This window comes from Gossypium raimondii, chromosome 13 (assembly GCF_025698545.1).
Source record: "Gossypium raimondii isolate GPD5lz chromosome 13, ASM2569854v1, whole genome shotgun sequence".
Taxonomy (NCBI): domain Eukaryota; kingdom Viridiplantae; phylum Streptophyta; class Magnoliopsida; order Malvales; family Malvaceae; genus Gossypium; species Gossypium raimondii.
In genome coordinates, this window is record NC_068577.1 from 51,228,681 (window position 1) to 51,244,609 (window position 15,929).

Consider the following 15,929-nt stretch of genomic DNA (forward strand, 5'->3'; position numbering starts at 1 on the left):
CCCTAAGTGGTTCTTCAATTTTTGCTTCACGTGAGTTCAATTCTTACCCGTTTTTTATAATTTTTATGTTTTTGAGATTATTATAATTAGGTCCAACTAAACTTTACATTAGTTTTGATTTTATTAAAATTTTGGAAGTTTCCATTGATGAATCTATATGATTTTAGTTATTAAATGATGAATTTGAGATGTTGATTGATATTTAAAAGTATTTTGTTAAGAAATTTTGATGAAATTATCAATTAGGGACCTGAATTGAAAAGATGAAAAATTTATAAAAAATTCTAAACTTTGTGAAATACATGGGCTGCTATTGATATGTATGAAAAATCAGCTAGGCTTGAATAAGGATTAAATTGTATGAATTTCATTTTTCGAGCCTAGGGACTAAATCGTAATTAATTAAAAGTATAGGGGTACAATAGTAATTTTCCAAATATGTGTGTTGAAATAAATTATATATGAATTATATTAAATTAAGTTAAATTCATTTGTATAGATCTGGAAAGACCTAATACAGAGTTAGGTCGAGGCAAAGAAAAAGTATCAAATTAGTAGCCTACGTATCTACGAACATTTGTCGAGGTAAGTTCGTGTAACTAAATTGTATATGTAATAGGCCCAATTTGCCTGGCCCAAATCAGAAATAAACAAACAAAATATAAACCAAAAACCCCTGTTTGTTAAACAGTCCAATTAACAGAAGCCAAAATTAAAATTAAGCACCTAGCCCAATAAATCAAATCAACACGGCCCAAAATTACAAGCCCAAAATCAGGCCCAACATTCAATAGCCCAAAAACAAAGAAAAAAACCTAAACCCTAAACAGCTCCTGAGACGAGCCTCAATCGCCGCAGTTTGAGCCACTCCCCACGCACGCAACTCCTCCACGCGTGCCAAGCCTCCACGTCCGCACCCCTGCTCTCCGTACCTGCAAGAGACTCACAAAGCGCAGCAGAAAACAGACACGAACGAAAAGGGGGCAGAAAAAGAAAAACAAAAAAGAAATGGAAATTCGATTCTTTTGTAATTTAGTTTGGCCTATAAAAAAGGGCATAGGCTTTTGTAAAGTTTTGGACAGAAAAAAATATACAGAGAAGAATAGAATACAAAACAAGAGAGAGTTTTCTCTAAGAATTTTTCGCAAGGTAGATATTTTTCTTTCCTTTTCTTTCGGTTTCGTTTCTGTTTCTTTTTGGATTTCTTTGTAATAAACAGAGTAGGAGTCTAAGTCAAGAGTTTACCTGCCTCGATGATCCTGTCGTCGTTCTTGGCGGTTTCATGCTACCTGGAAGAACCGTGGATGGTTCTAGCTCGAGAACGGCATAAAAGGGGAGAGGGGGTCAAAGTATTTCATTTTCTTTTCTTCTCTTTTCTTTGGGTGGTTGAATAGTTATTAGGGTTTTCTTTTCTTTTTATTTTTGTTTCCCAAAGGATGTTTAAACGGCGGCGTTTGGAGTCTGATCTGTGGCTCCGAAATGGCGTCGTACTGACCCAGATCGGTACGCGACCTGACCCGTTCCATGGGGGATTCGCGTGTTTCGATCAATGGGTTATTCACAACCCTGGTCCCTCCGCTTTGCAAGTGCGTTACAATCTGGTTCCCTTTTTTATTTTTATTTCCTTTTAAATTTAATCTTTTATTTTGTTGTTATTTCAATTTAATCTGCCACAAAGTGCTGCGTTTTGGGGAAGCGGGATATTTCCCAAACGGCCCCCCATATAATTCGCGCACTACGGTATGGCCCTCCGTTTTAGCTTAATCTCATTTATTTCCTGATAATTTTATTTCGATTGCGATTTAACCCTTTTCATTATTCATTTATTTATTTATTTTTATTATTATTATCAGTATTATCCTATGTACATTTATCATTATTATATTTGTTGTTATATTTTATATTTATTTGCTTTCGTATATACGCATTAACTTATTTTTATTTTTATGTATCCTTTAGGTTTTTTAAAAAAAATCTATATGTATTAGCCCTTTCTTATGATACATTATTATTAATATTTCTTAAGTTTATTTCATTTTAGGGTTTTTTATAAATTCATTCATTACATTTTAGATTTATAAATATACACTTTCAAATAATACTTTATTGTGACAATACTATATATTTACTTATTCTATGATTATTTTCATCATATATATGTATACCTACATACGTATATAATCCATTGTAATTTCATACTATCATATAGATTTTATTTCTCTCAAACATTTTTAACAATCAATTTTAACATGTTAATTTATTCAAGTTTGTTTCAACTTTTAGTTTATTCATTTTCTAAATTAGGTTTAAGCTTATATATTTCATTTGAGCTATGTGAATTTGCTTGACTTTTAATTAACCTCCTCTTGTTAGCTAATGTTAATATTTATGTGATGTATGTTTGAAACTATTGTTGTCATGCTTGTTCATGTTAGTTCATTGGTTGCTTATCGTTCATTAATGTACATTTTATCTTTGAATTTCCCTTTTGCGTTTTATGAAAACATCTAACCATATTATATTGTTTAAGAGATTGCATTTTACTAATGTATTAAAATAATTTTAAGTTTCCAGAATACCCTACATCCGACGATTTTCGAGAAAATTGTGCCCTAACTTACTGGGCTTCGATTTTCTTCGTCGAATTTAGGTAGCCAACACCTTTAAAATAAAATCGTAATTTTCAAATAAATTTTCTCAGGATTTCAAAATGTTGGATCCTAACTCACTGGATCTGACAGCTTTGCTACCTCGAGTTAAAGATTTTTAATGTAGAGGCAATGTTTGATGTTTAAGAATTTCGAGAAATTGATCCCTAACTTATTGGGTTCGGATTTCCCGATCGACTTAAATAATCGAATATCCTTCTTCGAATACATGATTTTCTTAAAATGGGGTGCACATTTAATTTCAAAGATCGAATTGTTGCACCCTAACTCACTGAGTGTAGCAATTTATTTCTTCAAAATGAGTCCGTCTTTTTATCCAATTTGGTTTACTTAAATTTAAACTTCAAAGAACGTATTTTAAAATCTTTTCAAATTCTCGACACTAAGACATTAAGTAATCAATTCGGTACCAATTTTGGACGTCACGAGGGTGCTAACCCTTCCTCGTGCGTAACCGACTCCTGAACCTGTTTTCTTAAAATCTCGCAAACCTAAAATTTATTTTTAATGGTGAACCGGTCACACCTTAATAAAATATCGGTGGCGACTCCCATTTTCATTTTCCAAATCGATTTCCATTCCGCCAAATTTTTCAAAAAATGGTTTCGACAGTATATTTAAATGTTTTAAATAGAATATTTTTGTGTGTGATTTGTACAAATTGCCATGTATAATTACCGATCACATATCCGATAAATTTTGAGTCCCGTTTGAACCTTAGAAATTCGAAGGATACAAATGACATGGCATTAGGGTTCTCGATTTGATTGTGATCTTGTATGTGTTGCAAACACACCACAGCTCTCTTGAGCTTTTTTATACTAGGCTCTCATGAGCTTTCCGATTAACAGCTCTCTTGAGCTTCCTGATATTTGGCTCGCAAGAGCTTCCCGTTACTTAGCTCACATGAGCTTCTCATTATATGGCTCGAAAGAGCTTCTCGTTTACATGCTCGTATGAGCACATATGTATATGAATTGAGGGACTACAAATTTGTACACTTCGTGTGTACTACCTGTGTATCCAACGATATTTTAAATGGTTCAAGGGACAAAGTTCTGATATGAAACAATATGAGTTCAAAACGAACAATTACGGGTATCTACTTGAATTACATGATATGTTGAAATATAATATGGATGATACATGAATGTGAATCTTACCTAGTGATTATGTACATCCATGTCTATCGATTATGGAAAGTGTTACATGGCTAACATGTTGTGGATAAGTGTTTAGGCTTTTGGCCAAATTGGTTTGGTTATATTAACATGCTTACCTTAAATGTAATTAAATGGTAAGTTAATTTCCTTGTTATACGAATTTGCTAAGCATTAAATGTTTACTCTGTTTTATTTTTCATGTTTTATAGTAATTCGGAAGCTCATTGTGGTTGGAAGTGGGTCGGAGAAACTTCACAATATCCATTAGTCTTTTGGTATATTTAGTAAATTAATTTTGGTTATAGTGGCATGTATAGGTTAACTTGGCCATTGATGGCATATAAAGGTTTTGTTGAGATTAGCCCTTTGAATGGCTTGTGTCTCAGTCGTGTGTGACACACAGCCGTGTGTCCTCTGTATCTTTAATTTGCACAAAACATAATACTCACAAGGCCTAGCACACGGGCGTATGGCTTGGTTGTGTGACCCAAGTCAAAAAGCTCATAAGTTTGGGCACGGGCTGGGACACAGTCGTGTGCCCATATTTCGAATACCCATACGGCCTAAGACACGGGTGTGTCACTTGACCGTGTGAGCCATACGGCCTGGCCACACGGACGTGTGTCTCCTGCACCTTTGAAAATTTTTGATGTTTTCTAAAAAATTCTTTGAGTTCCCGATTTATTTCCAAAGTGCATTTTGAGCCTCGAGGGTTCACATAAGGGACAATATAATTGATTTTGATTGGTTTCTGATATGAATGCTAGATGAAATGAAATGTCTGTTATTTAATCTGTAAATTTTGATAATGCTCCGTAACCCTATTCCGGCGATGGATACGGGTTAAGGGTGTAACACGAAGAGTCTCGGCACAATCTATTTTATTTTTGATTTATTCAAGATTACTTTTATGATTTATTTTATTAATTCAAGGACTATAATATTTTATTTTGAAACTATGGCATGGGATTTAAGATTTAGGGTTGCTTATTATTGCATGGCACTTTACTTTAATTTTTATTTAGGGTATCAAGTCAATATTATTAATTAATTATGCATGAACCCTAATTTTTATTAAAAACATAAGTAAATACCATCTTTTCTACTGCTGGATTATAACTAAGTTTTAAAGAACAATAAATTAGTATTTAACTAAGTTTTCTACCAAAATTAATAAATGTTTTAAAATGATTGTTTTCAAAACACCGATAGCTTATTGGATCACTTCGGTGGCTAATGTAATCTTCTGAATTCGGACCTAACATGTAGGATGGGCTAGGGAGGTTACAACTCAAGCTCGGCTTGACTCGAAATATGGGCCTAAAGTTTTTCTAAGTCGACTCATATTTGTAAATTGCTAACCCAAGCCCATTTTAGGTTAGTCCATATTATTTTTTAATTTTTTTCAAAAAATATTTATATTATTTTAATTTAATACTTTTATATATTTTTCATTTATTAAATTTTCGTATATAAGCAATTTAACATTTTTTAGTATGCTTACATTATACTATTATTTAGGCATAATGATAAATTTATCCTTTAACGTTTACATTTTTTGTCAATTTGCCTCTTTTTTTTTAGCTAAATTTGGTCTTCAACTTTTTAAACAGGGTCAAATTTGACCATAGACCTTTCAAACAAAGTCGAATTGATTTTTTTAACGAAAATACTGACTAAAATGTTAAATTTTTAATCATGGCAACCCGCATAACAATTCACATGTATTTCATGCTAATTTTTTGAATTTTTACAAAAAAAATTATATTTTTTTGAATTTTGAATTTTTTTGAATTTTGAATATTTTATAATTGTCGAAACTATTTTTTGTAAAACGGGGTCGACTTGGATTTTGAAAACAAAAATGAACATGGGAGTCGCCACCAATCTTTTTTAATGAGGTGTGATCGGGTCTCCTCGAAAAACGGTTATTTTTAATAAACGGTTTAGATTTGTTAAAACAATGCTTTTGGTCTGCGAAATTCAAAAAAACAAGTTCGGGAGTCGATTACGTACGAGGAATGATTAACCCCCTCGTAACGCCTAAAAATTGGTACCTAGTTGATTAATTAGTGTCTTAGTGTCGAAGATTGAAAAAAAAGTTTTGTAAAAATAGATCTTTAAAGAAACTTGAATAACATGGATTGAAACTTAAGATTCTCTTGTTCTGTAAGAATATCACATCTAGCACGTTAGGATTTGATGCTTTAAAGCATCGAAACCAAGATCACCTTAAGGTTTCAAAAACCCATACTTTGAAGTTTTAAGAGGATATTTGGCTATTTGGTCAAACGAGAAATCGAAACCCAGCACGTTAGGGCACACTTTCTTGAATTTCCAAACGCGAAATATTGCCTTTATTTTTTAAAGAAATCCTTATATCGAGAAAACAACATGTCATATTCAATGCGTTAGGACACAATGTATCGAATTCCCGATAACAGAATGAATGCCGAAAAATTTATTTAAAAAAGATATTCAATTATCTCGAGTTTTAGAAAAGACCATATTCCGTAAGTTAGAACACAATCTTTTGTTAATTCCCGAAATTATAAAAAATGTTTGAAAATATTCGCGTATTTGGAATTATCGAGAAAATCGAAACCCCGTAAGTTAGGGTACGACTTTTCCGAATCTCAAAATACAAAATGTTATTTATTCGAAACAAAATTTGATGTAACGAGTGAAATAAAACACAAAGTCGTAAAAATTCGAAAATATATTGTATCGTTGGCGTGCAAGACGAGCAATGATAAATACAATGATGCAAATGAGAATAGCACGAGCAACAACCAATGAAAAATAAAAAAAGACAACTCGATCATGCAGGGTAATAAGCAGACAAGCTATTCGAATAAAATGGACATAAAGATAAAGAAATAAAAGGTGCAAAACAGCGAAACCGTGAAAGAAATAAATAAAGAAAATAATATATATATATGTATGTATATACGTAAAATTATAAAAATAAGAAGAATATATATGTATATATGTTTTAAAATTAGGAAATATATATATATAAGTACGTATGTGCGTATAAGTATGTATATGAATTGAAATATATATATATATATATATATATATATATATATTTGCATGTGAAAATTATGGATTGTATAAAAATATAGAGTATGTGTATGCATGTATATTTATAATAATTAAAAGTATGTACATATATATATTATAAAATGTATGCATGTATATTTTAAAGTTATGAAATATGTATATAAATATGAAAAAACGTGAAATGTTTGTACGCATGTGTATATTAAAATATATGTATATGTATTTACAAAATAAAAAATGCATAAGTATAATATATAAGTAAATTATGAAAATATGCATATATATGCATCAAAATACGTATGTATATAAATATATATATGTCCATAAAACATGAAATATGCAAAAATGTATTTATAATAATTTTAAAAAATGTACGTATATATATAAATTATAAAAATATGTATATATATTGCAAAAATTTATGCATGTATACATAATGAAATCTGGCATTAAAAATATACATGATGATGATAATAATAATAATAATAATAATAATAATAATAATAATAATAATAATAATAATAATAATAATAATAATAATAATAATAATAATAATAATAATAACAACAACAGAATGACTAATTTGAAATTCAGGCAGAAATTTAAGAGCAAATTCGAAATAAACACAAATATGCGAACCCCATTGAACACGCATATAACAAAGGGGGATCAAAAGGGAAATTAACCCTTTTCCCCAAAATACTGCGTTTTAGTAAGGATCGAAATGAAACAAAAAATAAAGCGTGCGGCTAAATTTAAAAGAAACAAAAAAAATTGATTTAAACACTCTTCTAAAAACCGAGGGACCAATCGCACAAATGGACCATTTAAAAAAAATGCGCGGATCCTCCCTGGGTCGGGTCACCACTAGAGCTGTCCATGGGTCGGGCCGGGCAGGACAGGGCCCAAAAAAATTTTCAGCCCACTTCCTAGGCTCGGGCCCGGCCTGGCCCGAAAGATGGGCCTGAGATTTTGTCCATGCCTAGCCCGAGGAAAAAATATGGAACCCGAGCCCGGCCCGGTCCGGCCCGTTTTTTATTTAAAATTAAAATTATATTTTTATTAAAATTAAAACTAATTGTTATTAAAATTAATTGTTATCAAAATTAATTGTTATTAAAATTGTATCAAATTATATTTTTTTGTACTAGTTAGAGGTGCTCATGGGCCGGGCGGCCCGGCCCGGCCCGACGGCCCGCCCGAAATATGGGAGGGTTTGGGTAAAAATATAGGCCCGAAATATGGGCTTGGGCAAAAAAACGAGGCCCGTTTAGAAAACGGGCTGGGCCTCGGGCACCACTTTTTCGGCCCGGGCCCGACCCGGCCCGGCCCGATTTAATAAATATATTTATTTTTTAAATTTTAAAATATTTTTTACATACTTTTTTAATTTTTTTAAATTTTAAAATATTTTTAAAATACTTTTTTTAATTTTTTTAATTTTAAAATATTTTTAAAATATATTTTTTAATTTTTTTAATTTTAAAATATTTTTAAAATATTTTTAAAATACTTGTTTTAATTTTTTAAAATTTTTAAAATAAAAATGGGCCGGGCCAGGTCGGGCCCGGGCTTATGATTTTTTTCTCGGGTCGGGCCTGGGCAAAATCTTAGGCCCATATTTCGGGCCGAGTCGGGCCCAGGCCCAAAAAAATTTTATGGGCCCGACTCGAACCCGGCCCGGCCCATGAGCACCTCTAGTACTAGTCAACATTTTGTAAAATCTAACATTTTGTTAGTAAAATTATTAATTGTTAATTGTATTAATGGTTACTAAAATTATAAAATTATATCAGATTATTAATTATTAATTGTTACTAACATTTTGTTAGTAAAATTATCAATTGTTAATTGTATTAATTGTTAGTAAAATTATCAAATTATTAATTATTAATTGTATTAATTGTTATAACAAAATCTAACATTTTGTAACTTATAACTTAAAATAAAACTAAAACTAGTATATTTTAAAAATAAAAAATATATATTTAATATATTTTGGGCGGGCCGGCCAAAAAATTTTGTTCGAGGTCTGCCCATTTTCTAAACGGCCTCATTTTTTGCCCAAGCCCATATTTCGGGCCTATATTTTACCCGAACCTCCCATATTTGGCGGTCACAAACCCATTGACACCTTTAGTCACCACCGAGTATGGCCCTATCTACGCTGCTTTTTAGCCACCAAACAGCCCTAAACGACGTTGTTTCATGCCTGTATAAAACCAACATTTTTTTCCCTAAAACATTCATTTTTTGCCATTTTCTTCAAAACAAAAACTGATGAATCCTAGCTTTCTCTACTAGGGTTCCCAATTTTAGCCGCCGCCGCTGCTCTAAACCCCGATTTCGGCCTGGCCTCCGATTGCGACGGAGGAATAAGCCTTAGCCTTCAGGTAAGCGTTCTTCCCTTTTTTAATACTATACTTTTTTTTAAATGAAATAAAGATAAAAAAAGTCATAAGAAGAAAACTCGAAAAGAAAAGAAAAACCTTGAAAAAACTCTTTGATTCTTTGTTTTTGTATAAATTTCAATAATATTTGATACAAATCCCGTTCCCCCTTTATAGATTTCTTCCATGGCCTTAAATAGCCGAAAATAATAATGAAAATAAAAAATACAAATCCCCTCTTTTTCGTTCGTTACTAGTTTTTCCTTTTATTTTGCTGTTGTCGTTGGCTGTTTGTTGCTGCAGGTACAACTGGAGGAGAACGTGCGCGACATGCGCGGAATGGGTGCTACGATGGAGGGGCGCAAAAAGGGGCGATAGTTGCGGCGCCAGTTTGCTGCCACTGCTTAGGGTTTCTGCTGCCCTTGTTGTTGAAAACATGTTGTGGGCTACACTGTAGTTGGGCTAGGGTTTAGGTTAGTGGGCTAGGTATTGAGTCATTTGGGTTAGGCTATTTGTAAAAAAATGGACTGTTTTCTTTTTATGTTTATTTATTTGGACCCGGGCCAATTGGGCCTATTACAATAATTTTTAAATTATTTGTTGGCAATGGCATATAAGACAAACAATATTATGTTAGCATAAAGTACATGCGGATAGCCATATAGATTGCCACACCAACATTGTTAAAAAATTAATGTTTTAGTCAACATTTTTAAACTATTTGTTGGCAATGGCATATAAGACAATTTTTAAAAGGTTAATGTCCAATTTTAACTAATAATAATAAGGGTGAAACTAACAAAATGTAAACGCTAAGGGCTAAATTTATCATTATACCATTTTAATTACTATAAATTTAAATTTTATGGGTTAGAAATTACTTAATAAATAAAAATAATGTAATATAATGCTAACTTAGAGAATAGATCAAGTTAGGCTCAAGCTTTGTATGTTTGAACTCGATTACAACCCATATTTTAAACAGATTTAATTTTTTTTTTTGCTCAAGCTCATTTTGTTGGGCCTAATAATTTTATTTAAATCTTCCTAAATTTTAAATAAACCTTCAAACTTAAACAAATAAGTCGAGACTTAAAAAAGAGGGTTATTGATTAGGCGCTATCTCAAACTTTTATGATGTTTTTTACAGTCTCTAAAGTGGCAAAATTTTGTAGTGAATTGCCATTGGAGAAGCTTGCCATTGTTTTCACTCACTTGTGTGGCCTATAATTTGAAGGCCATAAAGCAAAAGCTCGAAATTTCATTATCCCACTATTTATAGCTTAGATGTTGATTTTCCCGCCTAGAGAAATATATATATATGATTAAACATGTTTTCGAGGACTGGCCCTTATTTCCATTTCTGTTATCGCTGATACTTGATATTTCTGGAAAATTTATATCTAAATTAAATTGTTAATTTATGCATTTTTAATTTATTTATTTAAATTGATGAAAGTATTTTATTTTTAAAAATTTAATGAATTAAAAGATTATCAAATATCTTATTTTTAAAGTTAATTTTATTTTATTTATTATCTTCATGAGTTAAAAAACAAATTAGCCTAAAATCAATAACAGAAAGTTTGTTCAAGAGATTAAACTTTTTTCTTCAAATTTTATTTGTAAATAACAAGATTTGAATATGCTTGGTTTTATAGTCTTAAATCATGAAGCCAAACTTACTTTTGTTAATTAGTAATTACATATAATATTTAACATTAAACTCAATATTTAATTATAAAAATATTAAATTATATCATATTCACGATGTGTGTAAAAAACATTTTATGGTCATTGGTGAAGTGGTAGATAGTTTATGTTTAAATTTTATTAAATGTGTGTTTGATCGTAGATATGTTTTTTAGTTGTTTTATTTAAATGTTACGTGAAGCATGAAAAGATTAAAGTGACAAGTTGTTATTTAAAAGAAAAGAGTAAATAAGTTTTTTCCCAGCTAAGTTGATACCTTACTAATCCGTGACACTAACTCAATTGAAAGATTTTATAATAAATATAGGTAATTTTCTAAAACTATATGCTAAAGTAATTGAATGGAAAAGGTTAAAATATGTCATAAGTCCCTATACTCTTCAGAATTTAGAATTTAGTCTTTTATTTTATTTCTAGAATTCAATCCTCTACTTTTCAGATTCCAAATCTAGGTCCAATTGTTACCGCTATTAAAATTATTTTGTTAAATTCATGTTTATAATATTATATTTTTAGTTACATAGCTACTAAGTGACTTTCTCTTTTTTAATTTCAAAATTGCACGCCAGCAAAAATAATGAAAATTTTTAACTTTGTTAACAATTAGACTTGAATTTTGAAATCTAAAAAACATAAAGAAACTAAATTCTTGAAAATAAAATGGACTAAATTCTAAATTTGTGAAGAGTAGAGGAGTAGTGGCATATAATAGATTTTGTTAAGGCCATAATTTAATGGGGGCCAAATATTAATGAGGATCATAACCATGGGTGGTGGCTTCTATCTCGCATGCCAGCCTTGCAAAGTTATTAGGTGGAGATCATAGTAGTAATGGAAAGTGATGTACTCACAAATTAATTAAATTGGTTTTTCATTTTTTAATGTACTCACAAATATTAAAAATGTTTTTACTGCATTTTATTATTTTATTAAATAATAAAAATCTACTCATTTTTTATTACTAGTTAATTTATTCAGCAATCGACTTAAAAATCTTTGAATTTATTACTTACTTTAAAATTAATCAAATTTTACAAGCAAAATAAATAAATTATTAAATTTGACAACTTTCATCATACAATACATAAAACCAAAGTAGTAAATATTTCTTTTCATTTGCTTTCTATTAAAATCGCATTAATTTTCTCAATCGATTTCCTATTATTTGTAATAATATTCTTTACTGACATAATTGTAAATTATGTATAAGGGATCGTTTCATTGTATATTAAATAAATTATTAAAAAAACAATACAAATTATGAATCAAAGTAAATTCATATGATTAATAATTGATTCTTCATTGAAATATATATGCATCAACTCAGATAATGTCTACTTTCAATTCAAATATAAACATGCAAATTAAAATTAATTGTAAATCCAAAAAAATTAAAATTAATTAATAGTAAAATATATCACTTAATTAAGATAATGAATCACTTAATTAAAATTATTTTTTTATTTTTTAATTATTGAATAGTAAATTAGGTTGAGTCTATAACCTCCCAAACTCGGCCTAGACGTTACAGCCGGATTCGGAAGGTTACGTAGTCCACCGAAATGGCCTAGTAAATCTTTTGGAGTTTATTAAACAATCCTTTTATAACATTTGCTTATTTTAGTAGAAAAACTTAGTGTGTTTCTAAAAGATACAATATTATTTCAAAAACCGGTTGATTTTTAATATTTACTTTGTAAAAGTTGTATTCCAATTTTAGTTATTTTCAAAAATTGATGGTCACAAAACTAACTAAAAATTTGACTAAGGAAAGTGCACCTACCAATTAATCGTATATTTACGATGAGTAAAGGTATCATTCCCACGGGGACTACAAGCACTAGTAATTACCGTTTTTCTATTATTTAACCGAATAATTTGAATGATCGATTAAAACTAAAATTAGCAAATTTAATTAACTAACAACTGCGATAAAGAACAGAACACGAAAACAATCAAATGGCAACCAAGAAACGAAACACTACCCAAGAAAGAATTCACCTAGATTTCATTTGTCACTATCAATCTAAATTACACAATTTCTTTACTTAGCACATTAATCCGTAGAAATCCCTAAATTATGCTAATCTCTCTTTCGAGTATAAGAGCAACTAAATCTAGGTTGATTAATTGAAATTTATTTATAATTAAAATATCTATTATCGCATTAACTCGTGCTATGGATTCCCTTACTGGATTTGACTCTAATCAGGTATATTTATGTTATCCTAGTTCTAGGATTGCGTGCAACTCCACTCAATGACGCGATATCTAATCTTAAACAGGGTTTATTCAACCATCGATTTAAGCACATCGAACATGGATTAATAATCTAGAAATATTAAACCAAGAATTAAGCACACATAATTGAGAGCAAGAAACTAAATATTTATTACGTAAAATAGAAATCAAACGACGGAATCCATCATAGGGTTCATTTCCCTTAGATATTTAAAAAATTAGTTCATACTCGAAAATAGAAAAATGATAGAATTTTCACGGAAATCTGCTTCAAAATCGTTTCAATAGTGTTTTTCAAGTTGTTTTCTTGAGTATTCTCTAACGGCTACCTCATATCTTCTTATTTTTGTCATATATACGTCTTAGAATTCCCGAAAAACCTAAAAATCACAAGTTTTTGCTGTTCAGTGCACAATCCCTTGAAATCAACATGGACTACCGCACACCCGTGTGGTCTGGCTATATAAAAAGGTGTAGCCCGTTTGGCTCTTTCAACTTGCTCCGATTTTCGTTCGTTTTTCGCTATTAGGCATTAAAACATGATTTTAAAGGATTAAGAGTACAAAATTCATAATTAACATAGGATAATCACCCCAAAACACGTTAAGAATGAGGTTTGTACAAGCCCAAATTTACCCAAGGCCCAAAAACCCAATACACCACAAGCCCTATAAAACGGTGCTGTTTTGAAACTAGGTTCGGTGCCAAACGACGCTGCTTTGGCCTCGACCCGCTGATGACCCGACTCGGGAGGATCCGTGTTTTCTTAAAAAGGGTATTTATGCTGATCCTCCGATTTTGCAAGGTGTTGCCATTTGGCCTTTTTTCCTTTCTTTTCTTTTATTTTAATCTAGCCGCATAATTTTATTTTTGTTCCATGTTAGTCCATTTCAGCGCTGCGTTTGGGGGGACTTGGTAAATTACATTTTTGGTTCCCCTCCTTTCACACGCATTACGATTTAATCTATTTCTTTGTTTTTCACTTTTTGATTTTTCCCCTAGGATTTGTTTTTTTTTTTAAATTTAATCCTCCTTTTGTTATTCCATCTACTTTATCATTAAATTAACTATTACTACTATTATATTATACCATTAATCTTGTATTATTATTGATTATTATTATCACTATTATTATTTCTTTATTTTTATCTTGTTAATCTCAAACTTTGTTATATATATATACATTTCTATAATATATATATTTATACACGTACATATTTTCATAATTTACTTATATATATATACATACTTATATATTTTTATATTTTATAACTTATATACATATATACATATCCACATATATCTATATTTATGTTTTTATTTTCACAAATATATGTATACATATTTATATATATTATTTTATAATTTTTACATGCATATATATATACAAATATATACATCCTTTTATATTTTTATATTTTCATATTTTATTCATTTTCTTTACTTATTTACATTTTTGTTATTATTTTAAAAGAATGCTTTAACTTTATTTGTTTATATGTTTATTTTGTATGTTATTAATTTGTCCCTTTTATTTATCTTAATTTCGTTTGCTATTTCTCGTATTATTTATGCTTACATTATCGAATTCAATATTGTTTTGTTACGAGTATTAACATCGTGTTTTATTTTTACTATTTCACGATTTTATTCAAGGCATAAATTATGATTTTCGAATAAGTAAAATCTCGTGTTTAGATTCGAGAAGGTCGTACCCTAACTTACTAGGTTTCGGTTTTCACAATAAATCTAAATACACGAATCTTTTCAAACCCAAGTTTTAAATGATCTCGGGAATTAAGAAAAGATCGTGTCCTAACTTACTAGGCATGATCCCTTTTTAAACTCGAGATAGCTAAATATTTTAAATAAGTAAATTTTGGCATTCATTCGCTCATCGGGAATTCAAGACGTTGTGTCCTAATTTACTGGATATAATTCTCTTTCTCTATTAACGTGAAATATGCCCCTTTTCTCGAAAATTTTCAACATTTCAATAAAGGATCGTATTTTAAATCTCTTTAAAGTTTTCAATCTTCGACACTAAGAATTAATTAATCAACTAGGTACCAGTTTGGGCGTTATGAGGGTGCTAATCCTTCCTCGTACATAACCGACTCCCGAACCCGTTTTTCTGAATTTCGTGGACCAAAATTGTTGTTTTAATAAAATCAAACCATTTATTAAAAACAACTACTTTTTGAGGTGACCCGATCACACCTCATTAAAAAAAGATTGGTGGCGCCTCCCGTATTCATTTTTTAAAAATCCAAGTCGACCCCGTTTTACAAAAAAAATGGTGTCAACAGCTTGGCGACTCTACTAGGGACGATAAAATAAGAGAGTTAAGCCACGAGTTGATTAATTTGTCTTTTTGCCGAAAATTTAAATTTGGTTAGAATATACGATCATTTTACTGCATTTCATCCTAGTTTTATCATCGTGATTCTTAATTGGCATGTTAGTTTAAGCTTTGGTATCTTTCTGCACATTGCATTGCATGACCGTTAGTCACATCCTTTTAAGTGGGAGTGAGAAACTATGCCTTCATGAGGTTTTCACCTCCGCATGGGATAATGAATCGATTCTGGGATACATCTGTACCTATGTCTTCGTGAGATTTTCATCTCTGCATGGCCATAGGGAAATGTATTCCCCTGAACTGAACTCGGTCTATATAAGCCTAT